At 40.0% G+C, this 16179-nt stretch overlaps 1 protein-coding gene across 1 annotated transcript in view; it reads left to right on the top strand.

The window, feature by feature from the left end:
• The window catches only part of CYSLTR2 (cysteinyl leukotriene receptor 2), a 113703-nt gene extending 98246 nt beyond the window's left edge, over positions 1-15457 (top strand). The window contains exon 2 of the transcript XR_006962088.1: positions 10858-15457. The gene's annotated coding sequence lies outside the window, so the exon portion shown is untranslated. The remainder of the gene's footprint in view (positions 1-10857) is intronic.
• The last annotated feature ends 722 nt before the right edge of the window (positions 15458-16179 follow it).

Raw genomic sequence — 16179 nt, 5'->3', positions numbered from 1 at the left:
CTCATTTCCCATTCCACATACATTACTCAACAGTATTTGTTAAATGCCTATTAAGTTCCGGCATTTTACTAGGCACTGGAGTTACAAAGATTAGTGATACACAGTCTCTATCCTAGAAAAGCTCACACTCTCATGGGGAGAAAAACATATAAACAATTGTGACTCAATATAACTGCTATCCTAGAGGTCCACACACAGTGGTCTGGATACAGTGGTCTAATGTGCTGATAGGAGCCCAGCAAGGCTTCAGGCTTGAGCTGCCTTGAAGGACAGTTCTAAATTTACCAGACAAACAAAGAAGGGAAGTGTGTCCTGATCAGAAGGAACAGTGTACGTAGCATCAGTGAACATCACCTAGCCAGTAGCAAAATGAAAAGCCTCAAACAAACAAACTAAATGTTGGATGATGCCATTTATTTTAGTTGCAAATCAGATATGATGTAGTCATTTTTGCCCAGAAACTTCTGGATATAGAAGCAGTCTCACACATGTTCAAAGTTATCTTTGAGCATCCCTTAAGAATATTGATATATTCTCAAAATGGTCAACAGTGTTGTCTTGGGTCTAAAAGGCATATGGTATGAAAACACTCTAAAACTCTAGAATCGCACACAATCCACAGGAGAAAAATGTTCATGCTAGAAGAGGCACATTAAAACTCAGACCAACTGAGGAAAAGTGGGTCCAATTTTCTATATCAAATCCATGAGCATTCATTAAATGGAATGGTCAGAATCACTGCAGGCTTAAATATAGTTTTTCTTTCTCTCTTTCTCTCCTCCTTCCCCTTCCTACCTTCTATAGGGTATAACTGATTTTGCTCAAGTTTATTCATGTATGATGTGACTCTCCCCATTTTGAAAGCCTTATATCAGAATTTGCTAATAATTTGCCAAGATCTTCCTTTGTAGCCTGGAATATTAACAATATAGTCCTATCATCCATATTTTTATTATAAAAACTATAGAGAATTCAACAAAGTGTTATTTGAGAGCCTTTTAAAATAAGTGGCTGAGTTTGATTGGCAAAGAGGTGTTTAATGGCATCCTTATATGTTGCTGATGCAATTGAAGATGATCCCCTTTTGAAAAGCAACCTGGAAACTTATCAAAAGTCAGATGGTGATAACGATGATGGTTGTGAGTATATCTATTGACTGTTCATTTATTCTGTATTAATCACTGTGCAAGTAATTCACATATGTTAACCTACCCTATTCCCCTCAGTAACACTACTATTATTACCCTTATTTGACAGATGAGGAAACTGGAACACACAGAGTTTAAGAAACTTGCCCAAGGTTACAGAGCTAGTAAATGACAGAACAGGGTTCCAGAGGAAAGCACTCGACTCATACCCCAGAGAGTGCTCTGAACCATTCACCATACTGCTTTTATTGTATCAAATGCTAATATCTCTCAACCCAGTTATAGAATTTCTGGGAATCAATCCAGAGCAATACCTCCTAATCACGAGCAATGTTATATGCAAGAAGATTTATAGTATAGTATTGTATATCATTGGAAGCAGCCCAAATGTCCAAACATTGTGGAACAGTTAAGTAAATGATGTATATCCAAACAGTTGACAACTTTACGCCCTTAAAAATGGTGATCATGGCTTCCAGGCAAAGAAGATGGATTGGACACATGTATCTACTATTACTCCTTCCCTAAATGACAGTAAAAGGATCCTTTTAAGAGGCTTAAATCCACAAGCAGTAGAGGAAAAGAAGAGAAGACAATAGCAATTTTGTTTGCAAAGTGTGAAAGTAGTAAATTATTCAGTAGTAAATGACTTAGCACATCTGAGAAGGTTGACTTCAAAACAGGCAGTGCAGGAAAGGTATGAATTGATTTAATTTATATCATGGGATTCCTAAAGGCTCGGAAATTGGTGGCATCAACTTAACAGTGGAGTGAAGGATGGAGGTGCTCAGATAAGGCAGAGTGGTTGAAAGTCTAAGAAGCATTATCTAAATCTAAGGAGCATTGTCTGCTCTCCTGTTGCACAACCAGGAGACTATGCCTCCTCCAACTTCAGCAAAAGACAAGTTTGCTCTTTGAGGTTGAAACAAGCTCTCTGGACGAGATGGTCAAAGGGCCTCTGAACAACAGTGTCTTTCAGCAGCACTTGGCACAGCTTACCACTCCCTCTCTTGAAACATTTCTTCCGTTGACTTCCAGATAATTCTCTATAGATTCTCTATCTTCCTCACTGGACCCTCCTTCTCATCTCCTTGACCTCTGAATGTGAAGTGCTTCAGGATTCTGTCCTTGGTCCACTTCTCAGTCTACAATACTCCCTAGGCAAGCTTACCCAACCTCATCATCTTAAGTACCATCTCCTGTATTTATATCTCCAGCCTCTTCCCTGAACACCAAACTCATACACCTACCTACTCTGCAATATGTTCCATAGGTGTCTCAAACTTAACACGTGCAAGATCAAATTCATGATGTTTTTCCAACCTGCTTGCCCATGATCTCCCCCATCTTGGTAAATGACAATTCCATTCTTCCAGATGTTCAGACCAAGAACCTTGGAATCATCTTAGTTCTTCTCTTTCTCTGTCACCTCACAACCAATCCATTAATAAATTTTTTTTAAAATCCAAAATCTAACCACTTTTCAGCACCAATCTGGCCACCACCCTGGTCCAAGACACCACCATGATTTGACTAAGCTGGTACAATAGCCTCCTAATTGGACTTCCTGCTTCTGCCCTTGACCCCCTTCAGCTTATTTTCTACACAGCATTAGCATAGCTATTCTCCCCCTTACTCATTAGCTCACTATGCTACAACCTTACCCATTTGCTCTCCTTCAAAGACATCAGGCACATCCTTACCTTGGGCATCAGGCACATGCCTGTTACCTTTGCTTGAAAACTCTTCCTGACTCGCTACCTTATATTCTTCAGGACTTACTCAAAGGCTCTTCTCAGTAATGTCTCCTCTGACCATTCTAGTTAAAATAGTCTTAAAATGCTCTGTTTACCCTAACTTTTTGTCTTTCCTTTTCTCCCATTTTATTTTTATTTATAGCATTTATCAATTTTTGACAAATTGTATTTTTTTTTAACGTTTTATTTTATTTTTGGGACAGAGAGAGACAGAACATGAACGGGGGAGGGGCAGAGAGAGAAGGAGACACAGAATCGGAAACAGGCTCCAGGCTCTGAGCCATCAGCCCAGAGCCTGACGCGGGGCTCGAACTCACAGACCGTGAGATCGTGACCTGGCTGAAGTCGGACGCTTAACCGACTGCGCCACCCAGGCGCCCCGACAAATTGTATTTTTTAAATTAATTGATTGATTATCTGCCTTTCTACATGCATTACAGAGGCAGACATTTTTATGTTTTATTCACTGTGACTCACCCAGTGCTTTACATGGTGCCTGACAACGTGGCAGGAACTCAATAGATAGGGAATGGGAAAAACCAAACGCAGCTGAAATGAAAGTTGGAGGATACTTTTGTATTGGAAGCTGAGAATCCCTGCTGCATTCCCCTAACCAGAGCCCAAGAATGTTTACGAGCAGGGCATTGACCTCCATGCAGGAAATGGGAATTTCATTCACTGGGGAATCTGCCAGCTTGAGGGAAAACAACTAATGACATTGCATGCCCAGTGAACATTTCCAGATGGTTCACCCCATGGAGATGGTCCCAACGAGGGTGACCTCAGCTGGAACTGAGGAGTTTCCTGGCACATGGGACTCTTAGTGCTAAAACTGGGGCAGTCCCAGGCAAACCAATATAGTTGGTCATGCTACTGTAATCAGTGAGTCCCACCCACATGCTCAAATTTCCCAGTCCCTCAGCTATGATCAAGCTTCCTAAAATATTATCTGGATTACCAGATATCTGAGCAGTCATTAGCTTAAAAGTAAAAAAGTAAGTTGGAGGACAAAAAGACTATGCCTGGAGAGGGGAAAAAAGTCATAGATATCCTCAGAGAGATAAGAGAATATTTCAACCATGAAAAGGGACAGTAACTTGGAAATTAAACATAAGAAAATTAGGAATTAATCCAGGAGATCTAATAGTAGGATTCTGTAAGAGAGAACAGAGAAGAAAATAGTAACAAAGAACAAAATAATTCAAGATAAAAGAATTCGAGAACATTTCCCAAAATAAAAATCTGAATTTTCAGATTAAAAAGGGTCCATTCTGTGACCAGAATATTACATCTACACATATCAAGACACAGCAATATGGAATTTTAGATCATTAAGTACAAAGAAAATCTCCTACAAAAGAGAAAAACAGACTTTTGTTTATGACCACAGACTTCTGAATATTAACATAGAAAGTTATAAGTCAACGGAGGAATGTCTTCAAAATTATGGAAGGAAGTTGTTTTAAACATAGAATTCTATACAAAGCCAAGTCATCAATCAAGTGTGAGAGTAGAAGAAAAACATGTTCATATGTGTAAGACCTTAACATTTTTTTTTAAGTTTATTTATTTTGAGACAGACAGAGAGACAGAGAGACAGAGAGAGAAACAGAGAGGAGAGAGAGAAAATCCCAAGCAGGACCCACACTGTCAGCACAGAGACCAATGCAGGGCTCAAACTCACGAACTGTGAGATCATGACCTGAGCCAAAACCAAGAGTCGAACACTTGACTGATTGAGCCACCCAGGCACCGCTGAGGCCTTATCATTTTTATGTCTCAAGTACACTCTTCTCTACTGAAAGTTACTTTCAATTAAAACCAAGGTTATAAACCAAGAAAAGGAAGGCAACACGGAATACAAGAAACAGAAGATCAACACAAAAGAGGGTAAGTAAATTCCCAGAATAATTTTGAAGGCGTATTTCAGGATTAGACCTGGTTTTAGAGGCAAATTTAAGCAATTGGTAGAGCATTAAGGATTGAAATTCTCTGAAAACTAACAAGGGAACAAAGCAAAGAGAACGGAAAAAACAAGAAGTGCAGCAAAAGACAAGTGATCATAACTTATTACATGACTCAGTGATAATAGCACTTATACAGAAAATGTATAAACATTGAATATTAATCAAACCAAAATTATAAGTCACCCACATTGGAAGGATGTAGATGTGGGAAGGATGCAGAGGAAAGGATAAGAAAAAGAACTTACATCCCCAGCTTCCATACTGGGAAAACAATAGATAATGCTTAAAACTGAAACAATTGAGCATGTTATTTAGATTCATGGAGGTCAAAAGCAAAAGAATCAATTAGAAAAAGGTGAAAGAGGTTATCTGTGGGGAAATGGACATTGCAGGGTGAAGGAGTGGGAAGAAAAGAAATGCTATTTTTAAGCCTTATAGAACTATTTGACTCTTTAAAAGACGTGTGTGTAAAATTTATATATATTTTTATTTTTAAATAAACATTTGTTCAAGTACTACATAAGTACAGTATACAAATCATAAGTTCAACGCACATTCTTTAAAAAAAATTTTAATGTTTATTTATTTTTGAGAGAGAGACAGAGCGTGAACAGGGGAAGGGCAGAGAGAGAGGGAGACACAGAATCTGAAGCAGGCTCTGAGCTGTTAGCACAGAGCCCGATGCAGAGCTCAAACTCATGAACCACAAGATCATGACCTGAGCCAAAGTCGGACACTTAACCAACTGAGGCACCTAGGCACCCCAAGTTCAATGAGCTTTTTTTTTAAATTTTTTTTAATGTTTATTTACGTTTGAGAGAGACAGAGACAGAGCACCAGCAGGGGAGGGGCAGAGAGAGAGAAAGGGAGACACAGAATCCAAAGCAGGCTCCAGCCTCTGAGCCACCAGCACAGAGCCTGACGCAGGGCTTGAACCTACCAACGGTGAGATCATGACCTAAGCCGAAGTCAGACGCTTAACTGACTGAGCCACCCAGGCAACCCTCAATGCACTTTTTAACTGGAAGAAAACACATGGAAATAATTATTGTCCCACCAAGGATAACCAGTATCCTTACTTGGGACATCATAAGTCAACATTTCTTGCTTTTGAAATTTGTATAAAGGGAATCATATATATGTACCCTTTTGTTTCTGGCTTCATTTGGAGTCTGTAAGATTCGTACATGTTGTTAGGTGTAGCAAGACTTACAATATTGCTGTGTAATATTCCATTTAATGAAAGCACCACAATTTATTTGTTCATTTTCCTGTTGATGAACATTTGGGTTATTTCCAATGCATGTAAGCATGTACAATTTTGATAAAAGTAAAGATTATAATACAACAACATGGAGATATGCATTTAGCATGAAAAAACAGGGTATAAAATTCTATGTATATCATAACCACAACTATCCATAAGTCCATTCAACCACAACAAAATTCTTAGCATCTACTCCACGCCAGGCGATGTTCTAGGTGTTGAGGTCTCACTGGCGAAGACAAGTATGGCTTCTGCCTTCCAGGGACTTGGATTGGGACAGAGACCGAGAGGCATCCTGTAATTACCTGTCTGTTAAGTATTTTGAACTGAAGTTTCAATGATTTGATCTAACTTTGTGACATTTATGTTGATATCTGAGAGAAGAAGTTAACTGGGTGAAGGCTAGAGAAACTGGGAGAAAGAGCCTTGCAAGGAGGAAGTATAGAACATAGTAAATCCCACAAAAGGAAATAACACAGTGTATTCAACAAATAAGTCAAGCCCAGAATATCTGGAACAAGAAGAGTGAGGAGAGGGCTGTGGGCCTCAGCTGGGTTGAGTTCCACCGATGGGCCAAGTAGGCTAAGGACTGAAAGGAATCTACTGGGTTCACTGGTGACTTTAAGAGGAACAATTTCAGGGGCCTGGTGGGGGCAGAATCCAGATTAGTGTGGGTTTGGAATGAGTAGAAGGTAAGAGCATGAATATAACATGCTGGAATGAAATACATGAAAAGAAAAAGTTGTGTATTAAGTTAGGATGAGATTGTGTATGTCTTTTTTCTTCAAACCTTCTTTTAGGTCTATCATCTATCTTTTTTTTTTTTAAGGAACATTGAAGATTTGTTTGTATTTATTTTTAATTTTTTTATTTGACTATAGTTGACATACAATGTTACATTAGTTTCAAGTGTACAACCGAGTGATTCAACTGGTCTCTATGCTATGCTCACAAGTGTAGCTACCCTCTGTCACCACACAACACTATTAAAATATCATTGACTATATTTCCTGTGCTGTGCCTTTGATTCCCATGACATATTCATTCCATAACTGAAAGACTGTGTCTCCCACTCCCCTTCACCCATTTGGCTTAACCCTCTACCCCCTTTCCCTCTGGCAACCCTCAGTCTGTTCTTTGTATTTATAGGTCAAATTGAAAGATTTATATGAAGGTCAAAAGTTACTGTTGTTTTTAGGTGGGTATACAGACCAATTCTGTACTTAGTCTTTCTGGATTGTATTATTATTTTGCATTGTAAAAATTAGGTATTTTAAATATATCAGAAATGCATTGTTTTCACAGTATTGTAAAAACCTTGGTAAATGTAGGAATAATAAAGAATGTAGGGCCTGAGGAGTCCTCACTTTCATTTGTTAACACACATGCACACACACACACACAATTTTAATACAAAACACATGGTGTGGTGAGGTCAGCAATCTAATGATTCAACTTCCACCCGGAATCTGGAATCAGAGACGGCATTGAAGCTTTAAGTCACATGCCACAGGATGGGAACAAAATGGAGATGACTGCCACAGTCCAGCAGAAGCTTATATTTATGGAAGGGGCTCTCTTCTTTAGGGAATGCAACTCTTTGCCAGAAACACTCTCTACATATTTCTTTATGCTAAAGGCTCTATTGAGAAGATGAAAGGTTTTATTTCATTTGAAAACCAAGGCAAAAGTAATCCAAGTAATAAGCAATATTTAGGGAGAGGTTATTCTCCTCCTCATGAATTCTGATACTACTTGAACACTATTTCTCTGGTGGCCTTTATTAATACTTTCTTTGTTATATGTTTATGTCCTGCCTCTCCTGATTCAGTAACCCAGCTCTAATTTCCTTTAGCACCAGACCTTGCGCAGAAAAAGCAACTTAGTGAGTTCTATTGAATTTTTTCATACTTACGTTCATCCAGCATGGCAGTAGACGAAGGGTAGAAAACTTCACCTTTTACAACTGTGTTTGCTTTTCCTCTTCAAACTTGCCTTGGTTTTCAATGTCTCCTTTGCCTACTAGGTCATTGCTGTGACTAAATCTGCAGAAATCCAACATGCTCTATATTCCATCAAACTTTGATCTAAGGTCCTCTAAGTAATGAGTAATAGTTTTGTCCACCAGAATATTGGCCCAAGATTGAACCAACTGCTTATATTTCATTCTTTTTCTGGGCTATTTTCATCAACAGCAGCTATGTCTTGTAATTAACATTATAATTATAATAACATAAGCCTTTGTAATTAATTTGCTCATGCACCCTTTAGTCCCAAGAAACAGTGGTGACTCATTATCCTTAATTTGCAAAACACACTCTATTTTTTAATTTTATATTTAACATAATGAGATACAAAATTAATTTATTCAGGGTATTACAAAAGCAGAATTGCTGAGACAGGATTAGAACACAATTACCAAGTCCCAGGACTTAGTGTTGCGTCAATCATTCTCCTAATAGTCAAATTCATCCATCCATCCATCCATTCGTCCATTTATTCATTTGGTATAACTTTACCATGCTAGGCATTGTGCTAAATTCAACAGAGACAAAAATTATTGTTATTGCTCTGAAAAAGTTCACGACTTAGTTGACAAATGCACATAAAACAGGCAGTCAAAAAAAAAAGGAATTAAATACAATGATTAGCAATCTGCTGTATGTTTTACAAACAAATCTGTAGCCTTTTGATGTTTGAGCTGATAAAGGTTTCATACTTTCCCAAAGACAGCTAGCATGCCACCTCCAGCTCTCAGGTAGGAATTTTACAGGTAGGAATATTACAGTTATTTGGGAACAGTTTTAGGATTGTTATGTGCACTAATTTCTGAAGTTTTTTTCTTTTTTCCTTTAAGCCATGGAACTTTCTCTTTTCAAAAGAAATTTTACAGACTTATAAATAAATCAACTACAAATGAGGGTCCCTGGATGAAGGCAAAAGAAACAGATTGGAGCCTCATCCAATTAGCTTGCCTGAGATTTCTGTGAAACCCCAAAGGTTCCTTGGAACACTGTTGAAAATTAACGAAGAAAAGTCACTGTCCTTTCAAGTTTGAGTATCGATGTGTCAGATTAGTCCAATTTTGGTCAATTGTGAAAATTAACTTAGGGTCTAACACTTGAATCAAACATGGCTAATCTAAAAGTGGTCAGCCTCTGGGTAAGAATGCTCTACTCTACTAACAAGCTTCAACAATCCTTCCTCAGGCTCTTCAGGTTTACCAGCGGCAAACTTTTTCCCCTTACTTGTATAATATACCAAGGGCTTTCAGAAAATTTGAATAGCCTGGCTCTCCTCTTCAGAAGAAATAAACAGTTGCTTTTGAAATGTCGCCACGTATCAGAACTGGAGATGTAGTAGTTGGCAAGACAGACCCACCCCTTTCCTAAAAGGAGCCACACGTGGAAATAAATACTTCCAGGGAAGATCTCATCAAGTCTAGGCAAGAATGAGATCACACAAGTTCATTATAGCCAGCATGATACAACTGCCTTATAATTCAATTCAACAAATAATTATCATTACCTACTAAATGTCATGCGCTACGTTAGATGAGGGAGACAAAAGATGAAACTACCTCCCCCCCCCCCCAGGAAGTTGACAGTACAATGGAGAACAAGGAAAAGACAAGCACATACAGATGGAAGGCCATTAAATGTTGAAGTGGTTCACCATCATGGTTCCTAAACAGGGTGTCATTGGAATGCGATTACAATCAGGTGTGGAAAAGCCTGCACAATAGGCTTTTCCTGGACCTGTCTGCATGGCTCATGAGATAACTTTATTTGGGGGAACCAAAGGACTTTTAAAAATTATCATTGGGGCACCTCGGTGGCTCAGTCAGGTAAACATCCAACTCTTGATTTTGGCTCATGACATGATCTCATTTTCATGAGATAGAGTCCCGTGTCAGGCTCTGTGTTGACAGTGTGGAGCCAGCTTGAGATTCTCTCTTGTACTCTGTCTGCCCCTCCCCTGTGCACTCTTTCTGTCTGTCTCTCTCTTTCTCTCTCTCTCTCTCTCAAAATAAATAAATAAACTTAAAAAAGCAATTATATTATAATGAAGAAACAATATAATGTATATGTCTACCAAATCACCGCTATGTACACTTTATCTTACAATAATTTATTATTTTATATTTTATATATTTATATATCATATTTATATTTTTATAATAATTCGTCAATTATATCTCTGTAAAGCTGAAATTTGTTTTAAAAGGAAAGAAACAAATGGGGGGCACCTGTGTGGCTTAGTCAGTTGAGCGTCTGACTTCGGCTCAGGTCATGATCTTGTGGCTTGTGAGTTTAAGCCCCGCATCGGGCTCTGTGCTGACAGCTCAGAGCCTGGGGCCTGCTTTGGATTCTGTGCCTCCCTCGCTCTCTGCCCCTCCCCCACTCACACTCTGTCTCTCTCTCCTTCAAAAGTAAATAAACATTAAAAGAAAAGAAACAGAACCATTTATTCCTTAGGAGTTGATATAGTGCGGCAATATAACCCAGTTCACATTGTGAGTCTTTTAATTAATCTGCTGGTCTGTAAATATTGTACAGCTTGTGCAATTGAATTTGCTATGCTCATGTGGAAGCCTTGCCTAATGCTCAGCCCCTGACCAAGCGAACGTCCTAGATAAGTGTATGAGTGAGTCTGAACTTCATGTCTGTGATATGCTTAAGTACTCAGTTTATTCTTACGTTTATTTCATTTACCAGGAAATACAATAGGTTCTTGTGTCCACTGCTGATTTGGGAACATGTCCTCTGCTTGTCAAGGTTTGTCTCATGCCATAGTCACAAGCTCTATGTGACCAGAGCCAACATTTCCCGGATCAACACACTTTGAAGTGGAACGCATTTTCAACAATCTTTTTCAAAGAGGGAGGAGTCTCCATCTCACCTTTCAAAGAGTGGAACATTTGCTTTGATTTGGAAATGGTAACGTTTCATCCCCTGCCTGCCTGCCTGCTGCAGAAAGCTGCATATCACAAAACAAGAAATGCCACTGGAGGATTCAGCCTCCAGGCTAGATGCTCTTTATCCAGTCCAACCCAGCAATTCCCACCAAGCAGAGGCAACCTCATCATGGCCTGTTCCATCTGCCTCTACTCTTGGAAAAGGTTAAAACTTTGCAGAGGCTTAATGAACCATGTCCTGCCCTGAGAAACAGTTTTGTTACTGCTTTGCACAGAAATGAAACAAATGGAATAAAAACAGGAGTGGATCCTCTGAGTCACAGGATGTCGGTGAAGAGCTCTTACTAAATTGAGAACTTAAATAGTAATTCATTGAAAGGACAGAAAAGGTATTTGAAGTCAAGGTCCTCATCTGCACCAATGAACTATGTGACCTTGAGTAAGTTACTGAACTCTTCTGGGCCTCTGTTTCCATACCTCTAAAATGGGAATAATAATTTCTATTCTCACTTCCTTTCAAGACTGATAAAAGGACGAGATGACAGGTGGAAAAGCACTTTATAAATCTAAAGAAGACCAAGAGATATTCCAAAATAGAGGAAAGCCCCCAAAATCACTCGTATTGAGAACGTGAAACAAGTAAGTTCCTTTGCAACAATCTGTTCTTCTAAATGAATATTAAATTTAACATTTCCTGAGTATGTTTATGTGTTTCAAGATCAAGTTCCTAGAACTGGAAAAAAACAAGAGGAGGAAAGACAGCTCGTGATTCAAATTTTCCAACAAAACCTCCAAAAAAATAGATAACCAAGTTTGCTCATGTATACGCTCATGCATTCCTTCTATAAGCAACCATTCAATTCCACAACTGGTTAACGAACACCTACTATGCTCTAAGTACTGTGCTAGGCACTGTGGATGCAACAGGGATAAAGGCAGCCCTGATCCCTGCTCCTGTGGACCTAACATTAAAGTATTTTTTGAAATGCAAGAATGAATCAGACATGATTTCCTCCCTGAAACAGTTATAAACTAGTAGAAAAGGAAGTGGTCATAAAACAAAACTGAATCATTTTCAGAGGCCTCTGCTTTTAGAAACAGGAGGAGATGAATGGGTCACATCAATTCTCTCTTTCTCCTGGATCAGCAAAGAGCACCAATACCAGCATATAGACATGCTTTATTTTAGTAGCTTTTGTCTTAAACCCTCCCTTGCCCTCACTTCCTTTCACAGCAGAACTTCTTTCAGGACTTGTCTCCTTTTCTTCCTTTTAGGTGCCCTCCTCAAACCAGTTCATTGAGGATTCTCTCCCCACCACTCTATCGAGACTATTCTTGGCAAGACCACCAATGGTCTCCAACTTGACAAGTTAAGGGGTCACTGAATTCAGTGGTCAATATATTGCATTGATATTTTGCTAAATTTACTTCAAGATTTTGAAGTCTACAATTGTCTTAAAAACATCTCTTTTCTCATGGAGAGTCAATCCTAGTTTATTGAGCATTACCTCAAACACAGTAGAGAGAATGTCAGTGGTGAGAGAGGGCCAAGCACATCGTCTGCAAGCGGGGGTAGAGAGTAGGGGGAGAAAACTCAGAGATGAAACGAAACATTGAAATGTGGCCTGCCATCTGAGTGAGTGATGTGCACATGCTGTTCTCAGTCCATTCCAGTAACATGGTTCTATGAATCATAGATGGGATGATGGGAAGTAGGTGGTAATTTTAGGTTCCGTTTCGTTCATTTTATTAAGAGTCATGGGAATGGTGAGCCTGAACCTCTCCAGCCAGCCGAAGTGTGTAGAAGCAGCACAGTTTGCTGTCCCCACCGTTTCCACCTCCTAGACACCTCTCTCACCCACCGGGACACCATGTAAAGGCGGACCTTGCTTCCCAGGGAGCCAGCGGGAGAGCACTCTAACGGCAAAACAGCAGTGCTATAGCAGCCAGGAGACGCTGTCCAGGAGAGAGGGGAGATCTCAGTGTGATAAGGGAAAACTCAGCTTGCGTCACTTACAGCCACGAGGCCCCTGTCAGTCTGATCCAGCTATTATGTCAAAACACATCTGCTCCTGCCCAGAATGCCCCAGTGCAGTCCTCATCCATCTCCATCTGTAGGAACCAAAGCTATCTTGCATTCTCAGCAGCAACATGTTTATAACAGAAATATTAAGTAGGGCGAGATGATAAGAAGCTTTTACCCACATTTCCAGAAAGATACTGGGAAATACGCTATGAGAACAATCCTGGCTTATGTGTGACAAAGACCAAAAAAAATCTCAGAGGTATGATTTAGAAATGACGGCCTTCCCCATGGAGAGAAAGTTCGTGAGCCTCCGCAGATGACCGGGGTTGCAAATGGAGACGTCTCTACCACTCTAAAAGCCTGCTCCTGCTCTTCATAACAAGCCACACACAGCCTGGAGTGACTGCCCCAAAGAACACATTCAGAATCGGGATCACTGGACTTTGATTGCGCCAACAGATGGCAAGGTGTTTACAGGTTAGCACGAGTATCATAGGCCAGGCCCGAGTCCAAAGAGCCAGGCACATGAGGCACCGTGTTCCTTCTTGTATTTCTCACAGCTCGGAGAAGGGCAGTCTATCATTTTTCTGAGAGTTACATTCACCAGCCTGACCTAAGAATGTAGAAATGAAAAGCTAAATGGGAGAGCCCTGCACAGTCATTGATTTTTCACAAGCAGCCATGACCCTGGGTTTAGAAAATATTTTTCAAATCATAGAGCCATAGATCTGTTAGGAACCTGGAGTAAAGGTTATCTATCCTACAGAGAATGCACAACACTTGTTGTACTGGATGGAGATCCTGGTCTCTATCTCCTTCCCTATAAGAGGTTCTATGCCAGCCTTCATGGCTTCTCAATCAAAAGGCACCAAATCTTAATTTCAGCCCCTCTTCCCACACACAGGTAAAACCGACCGCCTCAAGATCTCTTCTCCATATAAACGTATTTTATTTATTAGAAGACATTCATTTTTCATCTATGGTTTGTATGTCTTATTAACATAACTAAGGTGGCTGCAGAGAATTAGTAACCATGCTTTCTCTCCTCTGGCCAATAAAGAGCTTTTCCTTTTCAGTAATGCCTCAATGGTTTCTCACAGACAAATCAATTCTGAGCTGCCTGCCCTGACCTGTGAGACCCACCACTGCTCGGCTCCAGCCTACCTGCCCAAACCCACCAACCTCACCTCCTGCTCTGGTGAGCTCATTCGCGCCAGCTCGTGAGCAGAGTTATCTTCAGTCCTCCTTTTACTCATGGTAATGGTCTCGTCTGCAATGTGCTCATCTTCCCATCCAGTGTCCCACTGCACTTTTCACCTCAGCCCTCACTAGTCTCTCCGCTTCAGTTTCGTGGGGTCCTCAGTGTGCACCCCACAACTTGACACTTCATAATACCATCACCATTCACTGCTGCTCCACCGCTGTCCCCTTTGCCCCATTTTTTAAATAAACTCTTTACTTTAGAAAAAATTTATGTTTGCAAGAAAGTTGCAAAAATGGTGCTGAGAGTTCCCGTATACCCGTCAGTCAGTTTCTGTTTCCCCTAATGTTACCATCAAACACTATGATAGTCCGTAGATTAGTCAAAACTAAGAAACCACTAATGATACATTGCTATTCACTGGACTCCAGATCTTATTTGGATGTTACCAGGTTTTCCTGTTCCAGGATCCAATCTGGAATACCATGTTGCAGTACGTTGCCATGTTTCCTTGGTATCTTCTTGTCTTCCAGTGAGAGTTTCTCAGCTCTCCCTCGTTTTTCATCACCTTGACTGTAACGGTTTTGAGAAATACCAGTCACGTATTTTGTAGCATTTCCCACAATCTGGGTCTATTGTTTTTCTTAGGATAAAACTGTGGTTAGGTTTGTGGAAAGAATGCCACAGAGGTGAAGTACCTTTCTCATTACATCATCACTGGGGGTACGTGACAGCTACAGGACACCACGGGGAATGTTAGCCTTGATCATCTGGTTAAGGTAATGTTTGCTGGTTTTCTCCTCTGTACAGTTTCTATTTTTCCCTTCCTATACTCTGAGCTATGGAAACATGCCTAGCTGATACTCCAAGTATCCTCACATCCTCACATTCCTTTTTAATCACCCAATTATTTTGGCTGCAATTTGGGGGTACCTTTCTAACTTCTCCATATCTCTTCCCAAAGTTCATCTCTAAAAGGAATATAATATTTTAATATGGGTTTAGTCAACAGGATAAACAGTTTTCAGACTTCCGTACATTATACACTGGTCAATTGTTCTTGTTCTTGTTACATTACTCTATCCCATTCTTTTGCAGCTATTAGAAATTCACATAATAAAAATTTCTTTAATCTGTCTCTTTCAAAGTGTATTTAAAAATATAGAGAAAGCAGGGGCACCTGGGTGGCTCAGTCGGTTAAGTGTCCGACTTCAGCTCAGGTCACGATCTCACGGTCCGTGAGTTCGAGCCCCGCATCGGGCTCTGGGCTGATGGCTCAGAGCCTGGAGCCTGCTTCTGATTCTGTGTCTCCCTCTCTCTCTGCCCCTCCTCCATTCATGCTCTGTCTCTGTCTCAAAAATAAATAAAAAAAACGTTAAAAAAATTAAAAAAAAATAAAAATATAGAGAAAGGAAATTATCTTAGATCCTTTAAGAAACAGTTTCAGGGAAGAAAAAAATATGAGAGCCAGGCTGTGAGATACAAGGCTTATCAATGGAGTATTTTCAGCAACATTGAAGCGACGGAGAAATACAAGTGGAATTTGCAGTTTTGAGTGAGTGGTTGGGGCAGAGACAATAGATCGCTGTGTCAGTGGAGGTGACAGAACCGTCACAGGGGAGACAAACACAGTCTGTGGACCTGCTTCTAGAGGCATCTCCCCTCGGTGGTAGTGCAAATGAAGAGAAAAGTCAAATTTCTTTATTGATTGGAATGACTTTGGGTAGAAGGTTGGGACTGGATGACCAATGAGATCAATTAAATCTTTAATAATTTTATGACTCTACAGCTTTCCAATTATTTGGAAAACTGCCAGACTTTTGCTTTTATTTACACTCTGTTGATCGAGGCCAGTGCTTCTTGGTATTTGTGTGGCAAAATGCTAGTGCCAGGAG

The sequence above is a fragment of the Lynx rufus genome, unplaced genomic scaffold, assembly GCF_022079265.1.
Source record: "Lynx rufus isolate CCGP_SWC_20201006 ecotype Redwood Valley unplaced genomic scaffold, mLynRuf1.p SCAF_1, whole genome shotgun sequence".
In the NCBI taxonomy this organism is placed as follows: Eukaryota; Metazoa; Chordata; class Mammalia; order Carnivora; family Felidae; genus Lynx; species Lynx rufus.
This window is presented reverse-complemented; position numbering and strand designations above follow the sequence as displayed.